The 15546-nt window shown below is 44.0% G+C and overlaps 1 protein-coding gene across 1 annotated transcript in view; it reads left to right on the forward strand.

The window, feature by feature from the left end:
• Window positions 1-15546, forward strand: part of gsg1l (gsg1-like) — a gene marked incomplete at its 3' end in the record, with an annotated part of 314655 nt that overhangs the window by 200058 nt on the left and 99051 nt on the right. The window lies entirely within an intron of this gene.

A 15546-nucleotide genomic window follows, 5' to 3' on the forward strand; every position in this document is an offset into this window, starting at 1 on the left:
TGTGTGTGTGTATGCACCAGGGAAGATGTATCAAAGACTTATGAAGAATATATTTTTTTCTATGTGTAGCAGGGTGGATTATCCCTGCTTCGTGGGAACGGTTGCTGGCAGTCATGAGGTAGCTGGACACAGTAGAACTCTGTCTGACTGCACCCTCGTCTTTGGGCCTGGGGCGTCGATTGGAGGCTGGTAGTGTGAGTGGATGGGGCCCGGGATTTACCAACCTGGTCTGGTACTCTGGTCTTCCTTCCCTGCAGCAGGGCGGTCAGCAGTACTCCCCAACACGCTCCCACTCCCCCCAGTTGCTCCTTAAACCCTCCCACACCTTGTGACTGAATTGTAATCAAATACTCTGAGTTCCCCCCGCAAGCAGTACCCTCCCTCAATGACCCTAGAAACCTTACAATGAAGAGGGAACGGTGAAATAGGAAAGGGTTAATTATATATATGTTACCCGCATCAAAGGGTTAAGATAGGCTCAATAAAAGACACACACACCGTGCTCCCATTCAGTCTGATTATTATTGCATCAATTTTCTAGTTACACAATAGCTACGTCTGGTGATTATTGCACCATGGTTATCGTTACACAATAGTTACAGTCTGATAATTATGTAATTACGCCCTAGGCACCAAGTGCTCTCGTTGTACCCAGACTAAGTGCTGCCCACGTCTGGACACTAGCAGGCGGAGCCGGGGCAGAGAGGCCGCGCCGGCTGAGAGTGTGAGCTGGGCGATGACGACCCCTGCTGGACGGGACGAACTCCCGTAGGCTGCAGGCAGCCGGGTGCAGATCTGGTGGCAGGTAACCGGGGCAGACTGATTGCAGGCAGCCGGAGCAGACTGGTTGTAGGTCCAACGCGCGTCTCGGGGCTCGCACACTATACCGGCACAGTAACTGCTATAACCCGACTACTAAGGACTCAGATATGTTATTAGCCGCACGCTACTTATACCGCACACAGTAACTACTGTAACCCGATAATGTTAGTACCTTGTTCTGTACCGTTTGCTCACACACTATCGCTGGTACCTCTAGGATATCGCGTCAACTAGCAAGTACTTCCTATCACCCGTCACTATCCCACGGGGCTCTCCAGCTTCATTTCTTCAACGGGGCTATTCCAAAGCACACGCCCGTTGTGGCTGCGACCGTTCACGGCCAAGTCCAAAGCCGAAGAGATCGTCTCTCTCCTTCCGCTCCCATATATCTCCTTCCATCTCTCCCCGACACTCTCCGCCTGCCACCGCCCCCTGCTGGTCGCCTACTAGCTCCACAGGGAAAAGGACTGTAGGATATAATCCAGTGATAGAAGAAGGAGACGCTTGTGTCATTGTTCGTGCGAATATCAATGAAACTAATTAGAATGTCTTGGTGCAGAAAGGGGAGACAAAAAGGCAAGTCAGCAGCTCTGAATAATAAGCAATATCTTCAGGCTGCTACATATGGTTGAAGTGCACGCTCTTCCTCCCCTAGTACACATCAAAGAGTATCAAACACACAGAAAGAAGAAAGAGAAAACTGAACCCAAAAACCTAGTTCCTACTCTTTGATACAAGATCTCTTGTATGGCTCAAAATCCCTCGGAAGTGCCCTCGGAAAGTATTCAACCCACTTCACTGTATTTTCACGTTGTCACTATTTAACTTTTTCAATTGTCTATGACAGGATTTTCACAGGTGCAGTGTGACCGAGTGGTTACTGAAATCATCCTGCAGCCAGAAAGGTAAACAGATGTTGTTTTTCATCCTTGCCAAAGTGTCCTTGAGCAAGGCACTGAGCTCCTACCTGCTTCAGGGGTTTGGCTGAGGCTCAACGTTTGACAGTGATATGCGCAGCATATTTGCGAGTGCTCTCGTGACTGAGGAGAGGATGGCCCGTGGGAATTTCTATAAACATTCTGATACTTTGATGGAAGGGATGGGGAGGGGGAATGGCCGTTTTAGAAGGGGGATGATATTGACCATTTTTATTTCAGGGGGGATGCCACCCCCCCTCAACTCGAGTACTGTGTGTATTTCTCTGTGCTCTTTCAATAATGTGTGTGTGTGTGTGTGTGTGTGTGTGTGTGTGTGTGTGTGTGTGTGTGTGTGTGTGTGTGTGTGTGTGTGTGTGTGTGTGTGTGTGTGTGTGTGTGTGTGTGTGTGTGTGTGTGTGTGTGGGGGGTGGGTGGGTGGGTGGGTGGGTGGGTATTGGGAAAGATATATAGAAAGAGGAAAAACAAAGATGAAAAAGGAGGGAGACAGAAAGAGAGGGAGGGAGTGTTTGTGTTCACATTCCCATCACTTCTTTGTTTGCTGTTGCTGACTGCTAGCACATGCTCCCAGCAACTACACACTACACACTATACCCTACACCCTACACACACACACACACACACCACACGCACATGCACATGCACATGCACACACACACTACTGTACATTCTTGAGCTATATTTATTTTTTCTCTATAATTCAGATAATTTATTAAAAAAGAAAAAGAAAAACAATATTCTATAGACTGGTCGGTACATTAGGTAGGCAGTGTTCCTTGCTCCAAAAAGGACAGCTAATTAATTAATTAAAACAAATTGATTGCTTGTGTCCTTGTTATGACAAGACAAAGGTCAATGCATACTTCAGCTTGTCGAGGGTTGTTACTGTAATGCGACCAACCCTGAACAAACGGCAAGGAGCACGTATTTCATCTTCCTGCAATTTAAATATAGAACAAAACACATCTGTGTGTCCTTTACATATCTCCACAACAGTTTGTCCGTTCACACTTGGCGGGTGTAATTCTGGGGACCCAAGAACATGTCGGATTTGGTACAATTTGGACATGTGGGAATTGGATAGCAGCAGTGTGAAAGTTTACTGAAAAAGACAGAAGAGATCATGTGAAAGCAAACATGGATAAAAAATGGCAGAGCAGCTAAGGAAAAAACAAGAATAAAAAGATAGGAGGACGGTGCTAACATGGCCCCACCTCAACTCAACTTGATTTATACCTGAAAACCCTGAAACCTGAAAAAGTATTTCTCAAACAAACACTATCACTATGCACCGGCAACTCTCATGGTTAACTATAGAGAATAGGCTGGTTTTCAACACGGTTAAACTTTTCAGGAACACTGTCTTTTCGTCTCAACCTGTTTTCTTATACAAACAAATTGTCAGATGCAGTCAGGTTCATTCTTATTTTACTAGGTCAGCCGGTGATGGACAGATTATGTTACCACGTCCAAAATCAAATGCTTTAAAGAGGACTGTTGTTTATCGTGCCATCAATCATTGGAATATCTGCCCACTGAACATAAATAAATTGAAATTGCAAAGTGTCTTTCAAATACCACCTGAGAATGCACTACTTAAATATGTGAGCAAAATATTCTGATGTTTATAATGATGTCTACAATGTTTTACTGTTTTTAGATTATCATTGTTAATTAAGTGAATTGTGATTCATGTTGTTATGTTTTGTGTTTTTTGTTGTCTTTCTGTGTGGACCCCAGGGCCCCGTTCCCCGTACCTGGATAACTGAGTTAGCCAGATAACTTTCGTTCAAGCCTGACTTAAGCCGGACCTTCCCATTCCCCCGAAGCTCGATTGTCTAAATCACCATGACAACAGATCAAAAAGTTTGAGCCTGGTCGGGAGCAGGGTTAACTTCAGTTAGCCGGATGAACCATGGCCACGCCCCCGCAAAGAAGTGACAGCTCGTTTCCTGAAATGATTCTCACAGTCTAGGATCTGCATTACACCATTCTGAATTACGTTTTTGTGCTCCATTCTTCCAGAGGGGGCTTTTGAAATGTAAAATAGACCCAAAATGCTGATACTAAATTCACTTTGTCCTAAATAATGCACGTTATATATACCGTGGCGCTCGCTAGGTGCGATGTACACATTATGTTGTTATTTTAACAACGCGCAGCATTGCAAATGTGAATCCCGCGGGGATATCCTTAATGATTGAAACCTATCGCTCGTTTGGCTCTGATTCCTTTCATATTCTCCGCTGTGGATGAGGAGTGAGGAAGGAGAGGAGCGCCTGGATTTTGTTTCATTCAAGCATAAATTGAAGTGTCTATGCGTGGATTGTGGATTTTGTGTGATATTGTAACTGGGATTAAAATGTCTGATGAGATGCGCTGTTTGACGGATTTGAGAAATTGAATGAGCCGTTGACGTCACATTAATGCATTTGAGAATAAAGAGATAAAACTTCATTCAAAAGAAAGAATATTCTAAACACGGGTCTCTCGTACATTAATGGATAAACAATGAATCTATCCCGTCTGGCACAGTGGCGCAGCGGTAGTGCTCAATCCTGGCAACCTGGCGACCGGTGTTCGAAACCCCGCGTTTCCAATATAATTTTTTGGAATATAATATTAATGATTATACGCAAAAGTAGCCTAGTTTTAAGTTAAAATATTATAAATCTACATGCATTGAGGATGTCATTCTTTATATAGCTCTCAACGTGCACCAAATTGAATTATTCCTACATTGCAAAAAGAAGGAAAAGACTAGGATTCGAACCCCGGTCGTCTGCGTGAAAGTCAAAAGGACAACCCGTCACACCACAGTGCAGATAAATAAAAAATCCACCATACATCAATCAATGGATAAGAGAGCCGTATCCTTATTCTGAAACAGTTGAACTAATTATTTTCGCTAGCAATATCTCATTTGATTATTCAATGCATAAACCTACTGCCAGCAGGAACGTTTAAAGAAATATAATCTGATTGATTGGGGTAATGAGGGATTTAAAATTAGCCTATAGATTATGCATTTAACTTGTCGGCAAGGCTATTGAGCCGCCTGCAATCTGTAAAACAATCAATCAATCAATGCCGTTAGAAGATCAGGATTTCTGCGATCTACACCTGCTGTCTTTTCAACTGAAGCGGCCGCGCGCACTTATCCAAAGTCTCAAGTCTGGTTCGAGTTAACGAGACTGAATCAGCGTTCCAGGAACAGGAAAATCCCGGCTTCAAACATCGGGTTAACTGTATCTGGATAATGGGACTCTTGATCGACTTAGTTGAACCAGGTACGGGGAATAGGGCCCTGGAAGACTAGCTCGCCACTTAGGTGGCAGCTAATGGGGATCCTTTTAAACAATAAACAACAATAAGGTAGATCGTTTTTGTATGGTTCCACTTATTCCATTGGTCTGATATTTGACAGGAGTATAGTTGAGAATATTAAATAATTAATTATCAAATGAGATCTGCGTTTTTACATTTGAGAAAAACAAGAAAAAAGTCATGCAAAATTACATCTTTCCAGGAAAAGTTTAATTGGATTTGACAACCAGTCTTGAGCGAATGCTGCCTGCCACAGGCTGCGGTTACATTATAGCCAAAACAATTTAATTTTCATTCGCTTTTCAGAACGCTGTGTATTGGCAGGCAAGTTAGACGTTGTTTTGTCTTGTGAGCACCGAGTGATGTATATACATGTATTACAATGCCAAAGCAGTAGGTGGCGATGTAGCTCAAACATGAAGGCCATTTTCAACCAATCAGAAGAACGCGTCACTACACATCCTGCTCAGTCAAAACAGAAATCCGCCATCTTTAAATACCTCGCGTGAGCCATAGCAACATAACATTTATTTTTCAGCAAGAAACAAAGTGCAATAAAAGTGCAATAAATAAAAAAGGATGCATTCACTGTGTGTTCTGCCTCATTTGTTGATGAAAGAAAACCAACATCAACACAATTTACCACCAAGAGCGGAGAGTTTAGTCTCACAAAAATATATCTGATGTTGTTAGCTACATGCTAATGTGATTGACATATCCCATTTATATAGTTAGCATTTAGACCAGGGGTAGGCAACCCTAGGCATACTATTTTTTTTAATAGTATTATAGTGAAACATTTTGCACTGTTGTCACATTTATCTTGTTGAAATCCTCCCACAGGTTCTTTTTACTACCACATATTTAATTGAGACCCTTTATTTGTTTATTATTTCAATTTAGCTGGAAATACATTGCTACATCATTCAGTAACATTTGCAGAGCCTTATAACAAAAACATTATTACGGTCACCATTGTGACCAGTGGGATTAATCAACAAATTGTATTATTTATTTTTCTATTTCATGGAACATTGCACATGTTAAAAGCAATTTTTTTTACTCAAAATGTGAGTATTACCAAGTCAACTTGTGTTCTTAAAACAATGACAATAAACATATGTTTTATTAGGTTGAAATAATGTGGTTGTGTACTTATTTTTCTGTTAACTTATTATGGATTGAAAACTGAAAACCTTAATGCACAGTAATGTTTGTAAGTGTAGCTGTACAATAAAAGAGTCGAGTCGCGCTGGTTCTTAATGCCGTGTATTGCCAAGCAACAAGTAAACAAACCACACCTTCCCCAGGAAGTGAGACACGTCATATATCATACAGGCACCGGCCCAGCACGCCCACAAGGCGTAAGTAACAACATCAATCCGTGCAGACCTAAGTAGTATCAAAACACCTCATCAATAACAACCACAATTAAACACAGAATCACAATTTTCCCACATTCCCATTCCCATTTCCTTTTTTTTTTTTTTTTTTTTTTTATATATCTTACAGTCCATACGCATGTGCACAGTCCTTGTGTGCTGGGGTGCGAGCGTGACTGTGTGTGTGTGTGTGTGTGTGTGTGTGTGTGTGTGTGTGTGTGTGTGTGTGTGTGTGTGTGTGTGTGTGTGTGTGTGTGTGTGTGTGTGTGTGTGTGCATGTGTGCGTGTGAGACAGTCTCAGTTTGTGTGCGACCTAGAGGTTAAGTCTGTCCGGAGGCCGTAACGGCCTCCCGCTCCGGGAGAAGGCCCGGGCCTGTAACTCACGGCCTGGTGTGTTACCAGTCTGCGGGGAAGACGGCGTCGACCTCGGGGCTGATGACTTTGGAGACTCCTCAGGACCGCTGACGACCTCTTCGGTGCTTCCCCCACTTGCAGGCTGTTCTGGGGCCAATTCTGGGTGAACTGACGGCTGGGGAGGGGCCGCTTCTGCTGGTCGGAGATCAACCCTGTTGCGGCGATACGCAGTTCCCTCCACGTCGACCAGATAGGACCAGAGTCCCAACTGCTGCAGGCACACGCCTCTTCTCCATCGGCCCGTCCTGTCACCCGGGAGTGGCTTCATCCGTATGGGCCGGCCGACGTTCAGCTCCGGCAGATCCTTCGCCGATCGGTCATACATCAACTTTGCTGCTTGATGTTTCACTCTCAGCTTGTCCGGGACCCCTGTGACGACCTGAGGTACCAGCAGCTGGTCGGCCACAGGGAGAAGGGTTCTCAGTCTCCGCGACATAAGCCGCTGTGCAGGGCTGCACTGCATACCCTCAGTGGGTGTGTTTCTCCAATGTAAAATGGCCTTCCAGGGGTCCTCTCTGGCCCGGTCTGCCTTTCTGCACAGGCTCTTCACAATCTTTACCGCCGACTCCGCTTTGCCGTTAGCCTTCGGGTGCCTCGGTGAGGACATAACGTGCTCAAAGCCCCACTCCCTCGCAAACGCCCGGAACTCCCCACCGGCAAACTGGCCCCCACCATCAGAAATGGCCCTGTCTGGGACCCCGTGGCGAGCAAACTGTGCCTTGCATCGTCGGATCGTGGTGTCCGCTGACAGGTCAGGGAGCAAGTCGACCTCCCAGAAGTCCGAATAGTGGTCCACCACGAGAAGAAAGTTCTGTGCTGCATAGCTGTACAGGTCCATCATCCATACTTACCAGCTGCCAGGGCCGTGTGGGGAGCGGGTGTGACATCATAGTCTCTTTCTGTTGTTCGTGTGCATACTCATTGCACACGGAGCACTGCTGTACGTAATCTTTGACTTCCCCTTGCATACCGGGCCAGTACAGTGTATCACAAGCCTGTCTGTAGCACGCCTCGGCCCCCGTGATCAGAGCCTTGATTTCCTTCATGGCAGCCTCATGTTTGGGCAGCCAGTGCCACATCACATCTTTGTCGAGCAGTCTCCTCAGAGGCTCACATACCGCTGACAAGCGTGGCATGAATTTCGACAGGTAGTTCACAAACCCAACACATCGCTGGACCCCTTTTGCGTCTGTGGGGTTTGGCATGTCCAGAACCGCCCTGACCTTGTCAGGGTCAACCTTGAGGCCCTCTGCGGACAGTATGTGGCCGTGGAAGCGGACCTCCTTCAGTCGAAACTGCAGCTTTTTCAGGCCCAGTCTCAGCTTTACCTCTCTGCATCTGTCCATCAGAGCGACGAGGTTCGTGTCATGGTCGTGGTTGGCCTCATCCTCTGTGTCCCCACAGCCCACTATGAGGATATCATCAGCTATGGGCTCAATCCCCGTCAAGCCAGCCAGCAGCTCATGCTGCTTTCTTTGGTACAGCTCTGGAGCCACTGACACACCGAAAGGGAGTTTTAGCCAACGTTTCCTACCCCACGGTGTCCAGAACGTTGTCATCAGGCTGCTCTCTTCGTCCAAACGGCACTGTAAAAATGCATCCCGTGCATCCACCAGCGTGAATATACGTGCCTTTGGCAGCTTATACAGCACGTCATCCAAAGTGGGCATCAGGTAATGGGACCGTTTCAGAGCTCGGTTAAGGGGCTTTGGGTCTATACAAAGTCTCAATTTGTCTGGCCTTTTCACTATGACCAGATTGCTAATCCAGTCCGTGGGTCGAGTGACTGTGGTCAAGTGCCCATCTTCTTCATATTTATCCAGCTGTGCTTTAACAGCTGCCTTCAGGGCCACTGGAACGTTCCTGGGAGCACACTGCACCGGCGCCACCGTGCTGTCCAGCTCAAAGTGAATATCACCGGGCAGAGACTCAACAGGGCTGGTGAACACATCATGGTAGGTGCTGACAAGCCACTCTTTGGTCAGTGACACCTTCCTGCAGTGCTCCACTTTATTCAGCTCCTCAGGAATGGTGAAGCGTATCAGACCAAGGCTCTCACATGTCTCCCCCGAAAGCAAGGGCCTCTGGCTAGTATGTACGACTTCAAAGTCCAGTCTGTGCGTCTTACCCCTAATGACGCATTGTGTGCTGTACACCCCCAACGAGCTCATCCACTCACTGTTGTAAAGTTTCAGTTTGTTGAAGCTCTTCTGAAGGGGTGTTCTAGGTGCCAGTCTTGACTTGTCCTTGATGCTCATCACATTGCATGTGGCTCCCGAGTCGAACTGGCACCTTTGGAGGCCTTTTTGCAGTGGTAGGTTGACAAACCACTTTTTCCCTTGAGTGTTCACAGCCCCCACGCTCTCTGCTGTGTACACGTCTCTCTCCTCCCGGTCACTGTCCTCCCGTTCCCCTGGCCATGGGTCATCCACAGCATTTAACTGGCGAGCCTGCTGGCCTCTTTTCATGCAAACTTTTGCAAAATGGTTAGCCGTGCCACATGAACGGCATGATTTACCAAAGGCGGGGCACTGGTCACGCCCACGTTTGTGCCGTGTGCCACAGTACTTGCATTCACCAGTGTCTCTCACGTTCTGTGGCTGTGCCGATGTGTTGGCCTCGGATGGCCTGCTGGCAGGCCTCCGTCCATATCGCTGCCCTTGTGTGGCGTTAACGCTGTCCCCAGGCCCGGAGCTGCCGCTGCCCAGAGACATGGTCTTTAACCTACTGTCCATGACCTCAGCTGCTCGACAAATAATGATGGCCTGATCCAATTTAAGGTCCTTTTCTCTTAATAAGCGCCGTCTAGCGCCCTCATCAGTTATCCCTAGGACAAGCTTGTCTCTTATGAGTTCATCTTTAATAGCTCCATATTCACAAGAGGCAGCCTTTTCTCTCAGTCTTGTAACAAAAGCATCAAACAGCTCTCCATCCTCCTGTTTCAAGTTGCCAAAAACGTACCTCTCGAATATCACGTTCTTAGCCGGTGTGAAGTATTGCTGCAGTGCTGTCAGAATAGCCCCCACATCTTTTTGTTGCTCCACGGTGAGTCCCAGGTTGTGTTTATAAATATGACGACAGTCATTCCCCGTTAACCGTCTGAGCGCCGCCGCCTGTACTGGCTTTTCCTTCTCGCTGAGCCCGGTCGCAAGCAGATAGTCCTCGAACTCTGCTTGAAAGCTCACCCAGTTGCCGTGAATGTCTCCCGTCATTTTCATTGGCTCCGGAGGCGGAATGCTGGATGCCATTGTCGCCACAAACTCTCACCCAAACAACACATAAACGTCCGCTGTTATTGCAAACAGCTGTTTCGGGCCGTATATAAATCCTCTTTGGGTCCTCCTAGTTCCACTTCTGACACCATGTTTGTAAGTGTAGCTGTACAATAAAAGAGTCGAGTCGCGCTGGTTCTTAATGCCGTGTATTGCCAAGCAACAAGTAAACAAACCACACCTTCCCCAGGAAGTGAGACACGTCATATATCATACAGGCACCGGCCCAGCACGCCCACAAGGCGGAGCTGTAGCCCAGCCTGTAACAAGTAACTGAACTCAATATTTTTAAGTTTGGTAACTTATTATTAGAATTTTTTTTACAGTGTAGTCTTGCGATCAATCAAAACTTATTTACACGATATACCTCACATTCACCCTCCATTCACATCCTGGTGTTCTCCTGGTGTTCTCCATTAGGGCTGTAGGTGGAGCTATGACAGCACACGTACAGTACACACACCGATGGTGTGTGATGTGTCCAAAAATGAATGGGCAAATGTGAGTGAAATGGTCGCACTGTATGCAGCTGTTTGTCTGCATTGCATTCCCCCCCCCCCCCCCCCCCAACTCAGATTTAGGGTTGATACAACCATCATAATAATATTGTTAATAATAACAATAACAATAATGGTGTAATAATGTACAAATTATCATTAAAAATACCTGATTATGAGAAAAAAAAATTACGATGCATGGAATATTGTTGAGGCACACTAGTTACAACTATATTTCAAACAGGCACTCCATGTCAAAAAGGTTGCTGACCCCTGATTTAGACTATCGTACATTAACGTTAGTAGAATAAATGGATGAAAACGTTATTTAACAGATTGCAGAATGGGTACAATACAATACGGCTCAATACAAACAAATGGTTATCCATCTGCTCCGTTATAAAGCACATGAATATGCAATCTGAGGAGGACGCAGCTGATATCCTGTATAGCCTCCCCATATGGCCGGTTGGTGTCGGGAGACAGCAAATTATATTAATTATAGCGCGATATTGCAAGTGACTCCCAGAAATAGTTCTGATGTTTGGACTAATGGACGGAGTCAAGGTCCAGCCAGGGGAGAATTTGGCGTCGGTGTCTACTACTGCGCATGGGCGTTGGGCATGAACGGCTCCGTATCTGGCTCGCGCAAATTACATGGCACCGTTGTCAGGGAGTTCTCAAAACGAAAAAAAACACCCTTTGAGCGTTGCCGCTAGGAAAACGCGTGTTCCTGCCAAAACGGTGTTTCCCTTTTAACTTGGACATGCAAACGAAATAATTCGAAAATGAAACGTTGTAAGTGTAACCATGGCCTGAGAGAACGTGTTAGGAAACCAAAATAGTCAAAATAACAGACAGAATACACTATTGGAATTATATAATCATGTACTATATACAGTGATGGGAATAACTGCGTTATAAATAACGGTGTTAGTTTTTTCAGTAACGAGTAATCTTTTCAGTAACAAGTAAACGGATTACTCTTCCAATCTTAATAACGCTGTTACCGTTACTGCCAAAAAATGCGGCACGTTACTATGATTGAAGCTGTTTTTTTCATCAGACAGATCTCTGCGCCGAGAGGCAATACTGTTCTTCCTTGGTTAGTGGGCAGTGCAGGAGACAAGCGCATACATGCTGACGATTGGCTGAGGTTCAGTAAAATGTCATGGGAAGCCAATCAGAGGTAGAGGTGGGCGGGTGTTCGAAAGCAGGCAGAGTCTGACACACAACGACAACACAAGCGACTCAGTCAACGAGAGACCACGGGTCCGTGTACGTTTTGATAGTTTGTTTGGCGAGCCCAAATAATCCAAAATAATAATCTCTGGTCTGCATCCCCTTACCCTTTCAGTGCCACGGACGACATATCTCGTTTTATTAGCCCCCCCACTGAGTGCCCACGACGTCAAATATCGTTTTATTGTTTTATTAGCGATCTGAAATCATATTTCATCAACGAGTCTCCCGTTAGTACAACAGCCCCTACAGGAGCTCAGAATGGGAAAAAGCGCCCCCTATCGTCTATCCCTGTGTAACTGCAGGTCAGTCGCTTAGACTGACCTGGAATCTGTAGATATGTAGAGGCGGAGCCAGCTGGTTCCTTGTGCTGGCAAGAAGTCTGATCAACATGGAAGTCATCGCAGGACGGGAATCAGCCTGGAATATATATTCACAGCAGCCAATACTCAATCAATAAGCGTGATCGATATTTGGAATGGCGATCAGGAATTGGAATGATCTTTTTGGAGAACATCTGATCTGAGGTAAGGAATCTATTTTACCAGTCTTGGGATAATCAGAGTTGTATTCGCTGAGATCTCAGCGTTTGCCCTATGTGTGATGTGTCTGTGTGTGCGCGATCGCTGATGAGGAAATAAGAGAATCGATTTTTCAGCTCGCGTCTATAGCGTGCATACGTACACCAGGGTTTCCGTTAGAAAAAATTGTTGCCGGTCTCAGGGTCCGGTAGATTTAAATCTACCGGTCAAATGAGAGAAATTCCGGTCAGAGTTTATTGAGCTTAAAAATAATTGACATCCTCAAGGCATGTAGATTTATAATATTTTAACTTAAAACTAGGCTACTTTTGCATATACAATCATTATATTCCAAATAAAATAAGTCCCGAGACTCCGTGCTGCTGCCGACTTTAAATTAAATAGGTGTCTGTGGGCAGTCGCCCGACATTAATACAGTATACAATAATAAACAGCAGTCTGTTATAATCACATTTTTATGAGCTAACGAATTCCGTTATATTGGACATTTGTATTAATTATATCAAGCGAAGAACTGAGAAATTTGGCAGAGAGAGACGGCAACATTATCGTGGGTTTGCGTGATGACTCTCCTACCTCGCAACGACTTACTTGCAAAGAGTATGGCGCTGCAGAGCAGCAGATTCAGCAGTTTTTTGGCTCTATCTGGGGACCGCTCAACAGCGCCCCCCACCCAACAGCTGAATTGCCAATGGCTGAATTGGAGTACTGCACTGTGCCGCTGCTGCTCCGGCTCTGCAGCTACACATGCACTCGCAAAACCCAGCACTAAGCTCTCGCTGACAACATTATTATACCTGCTTGGTGAAGCAACGATGAAACAAATGTAATGATTGTTTCGTTCATCGCATAGGCTATTTAATTTTAGCCTATTTTAATACAATTCAAATAATCAAATTGTGCTTGGAGGGAATTATTTTCACCGGACATTAAGACCGGAGAGATTAAATATGTCGGACTTCAACATATTTTGCCGGTCAAATACCGGTAATTACCGGCTAACGGAAACGCTGACGTACACATATACTATCGATAATCTAGCGTTTATTTGAAAACGATTCATAAATAGGCCGAAAAATGACAACGTTTTTGTGTATTCTAGAATATTCCAGTAAAAGTTTTTTATCATGGAATCTTTATATTTTCCTTGAAAACGAGGGCTTTTCAAAATGCTATAAAACGAAAATTAACCGATAAAAAAACAATCCGCTTCGACAATGTTGACTGAAAACGAGTCATTGATAAAGCGACAGGGCAGCGGTGGCCTAATGGTTAGAGAAGCGGGTTTGTGACCTGAAGGTCGCCGGTTCGATCCCCGGGACCGGCAGGAAAAATCTGCCGCTGAAGTGCCCTTGAGCAAGGCACTTAACCCCCAACTGCTCCAGTGGAGTTGCTCAGTGGCCAATGGTGTCAGACTGTGGTTGTACTGCGCAGCTCCCAGGTATGAATGGAACTGTGTGAATGTGAAGCAGGGCGTAGCTGAAAAAGAGCATCTGTGCTCAGCGAACCTACCCTGGGTAAATAAAGGTTAAACAAAAAAAAATAATAGATTAGGCGTTTTTAACGCTAACATTGAAGTGGATGGTGGCATTCAACGGGTAAATCAAGGTTAAGCAAGGGCTCTGAAAGTGTTAACAATTGTGTGTATTGAGCTGTACTGTACTGTACCCATTCTGCAATCTGTAAATTAAAATGTTCAATCAATCAGTATATATTTGTTATTTATTTTTGGTATAGTGCTTAACAAGCATAATTTAATGTTGCCCAGTTGTGGCCTGTTGAGGGGCAATACATATCAAAAGTTCCAAAACATCTATTGTGTTTGTATTTGTATGATCCACTATATAAACATAGTAATTATAATATCTACATACATGACATTTGATTGGAGGCTAGTCTCACTTTGTCCCACAGCAACATTAAAATTGTTTAGATTTGTGTATGTTGTTTATGTAAAAAATGTACTTGAAAGTAACGCAACAGTTACTTTCTGAAGTAACTAGTTACTTTTATAATTTGTAACTGAGTAAGTAATTTAGTTACTTTTTGGAAGAAGTAACTAGTAACTGTAACTAGTTACTTTTTAAAAGTAACTTGCCCAACACTGACTATATACAAAAAAAAAGTCTAAATTCAATACATTTCCTATAGTGAAGACAAGGGTTAATACTATCTGACTATAAAAGACAAAAACACATTAGAACACACTTATCTAGAAGATTTTTTTTTCAACTTTACATTATCAACCATAATGACAGCTGTGGTGTTATGGGTCAAAATGTACCCGTATAGATCTATGTCAAATTGTTCCCCCCTAAAACCAAACTTTATTTAATTAAAACTAACAAATGCAGTTAGGGCTGTACCGAATGTCATTTCTTTTTTTTTACATTCGAAGCTTCTATTGAAGTATTCGAACGAAGCTTTGAATGTCTGTTGTCATATTTTATGACATAATCCAATTTTTTTATAACCTTAAACTAAATCCTCAATTTGAATAAAGTGATTAATTTGATTAAATGGGTCTTTTTATTATTATTAAATCAACTTTCTTTAATGAATATAACTCATCATTTTCGTCAACATAAATAATCCAATAAGAGCACGGTTGGTACGAAAGTGATGGTGACGTCTTGATTAGATGGAGCGCAGAGTGCCAAGCGAATGCAGTTGGGCTACATCATTTATGATAAATGTCTTATTTTAATTTTTAACTTATATTTTAAAATGTATAACTTATTATGTATTGTTTTTACTTCTGTTTAACTGTGTTAACAAACAAACAAACAAACAAACAAACAAACAAACAAACATAAAAAAAATATATATAAAAAAAAACTAAAAGAAAATCTATAAAAAAATTCAAATGTTGATTTAGAATTTGAATGTCAACATTATGATCGAAGCTTCGAAGCATTCGGTACAGCCCTACAAACAGTTCAAAGGCTGTGTTTATGTCTTGGACATGTGACAGTACATATCTGTCATTCTGATTATGTTCTCAGTTTGTACTCTGACTTGGTTCGAGGACCATGATATATTGACGTTCTTTTACCATGAAGACCTCCCGTTGAGCTTCTGTCTCATTAGGACCCGCCTCTTCATCAGATGTG

This window comes from Notolepis coatsorum, assembly GCF_963971535.1.
Source record: "Notolepis coatsorum genome assembly, chromosome: 14".
Lineage (NCBI taxonomy): Eukaryota > Metazoa > Chordata > Actinopteri > Aulopiformes > Paralepididae > Notolepis > Notolepis coatsorum.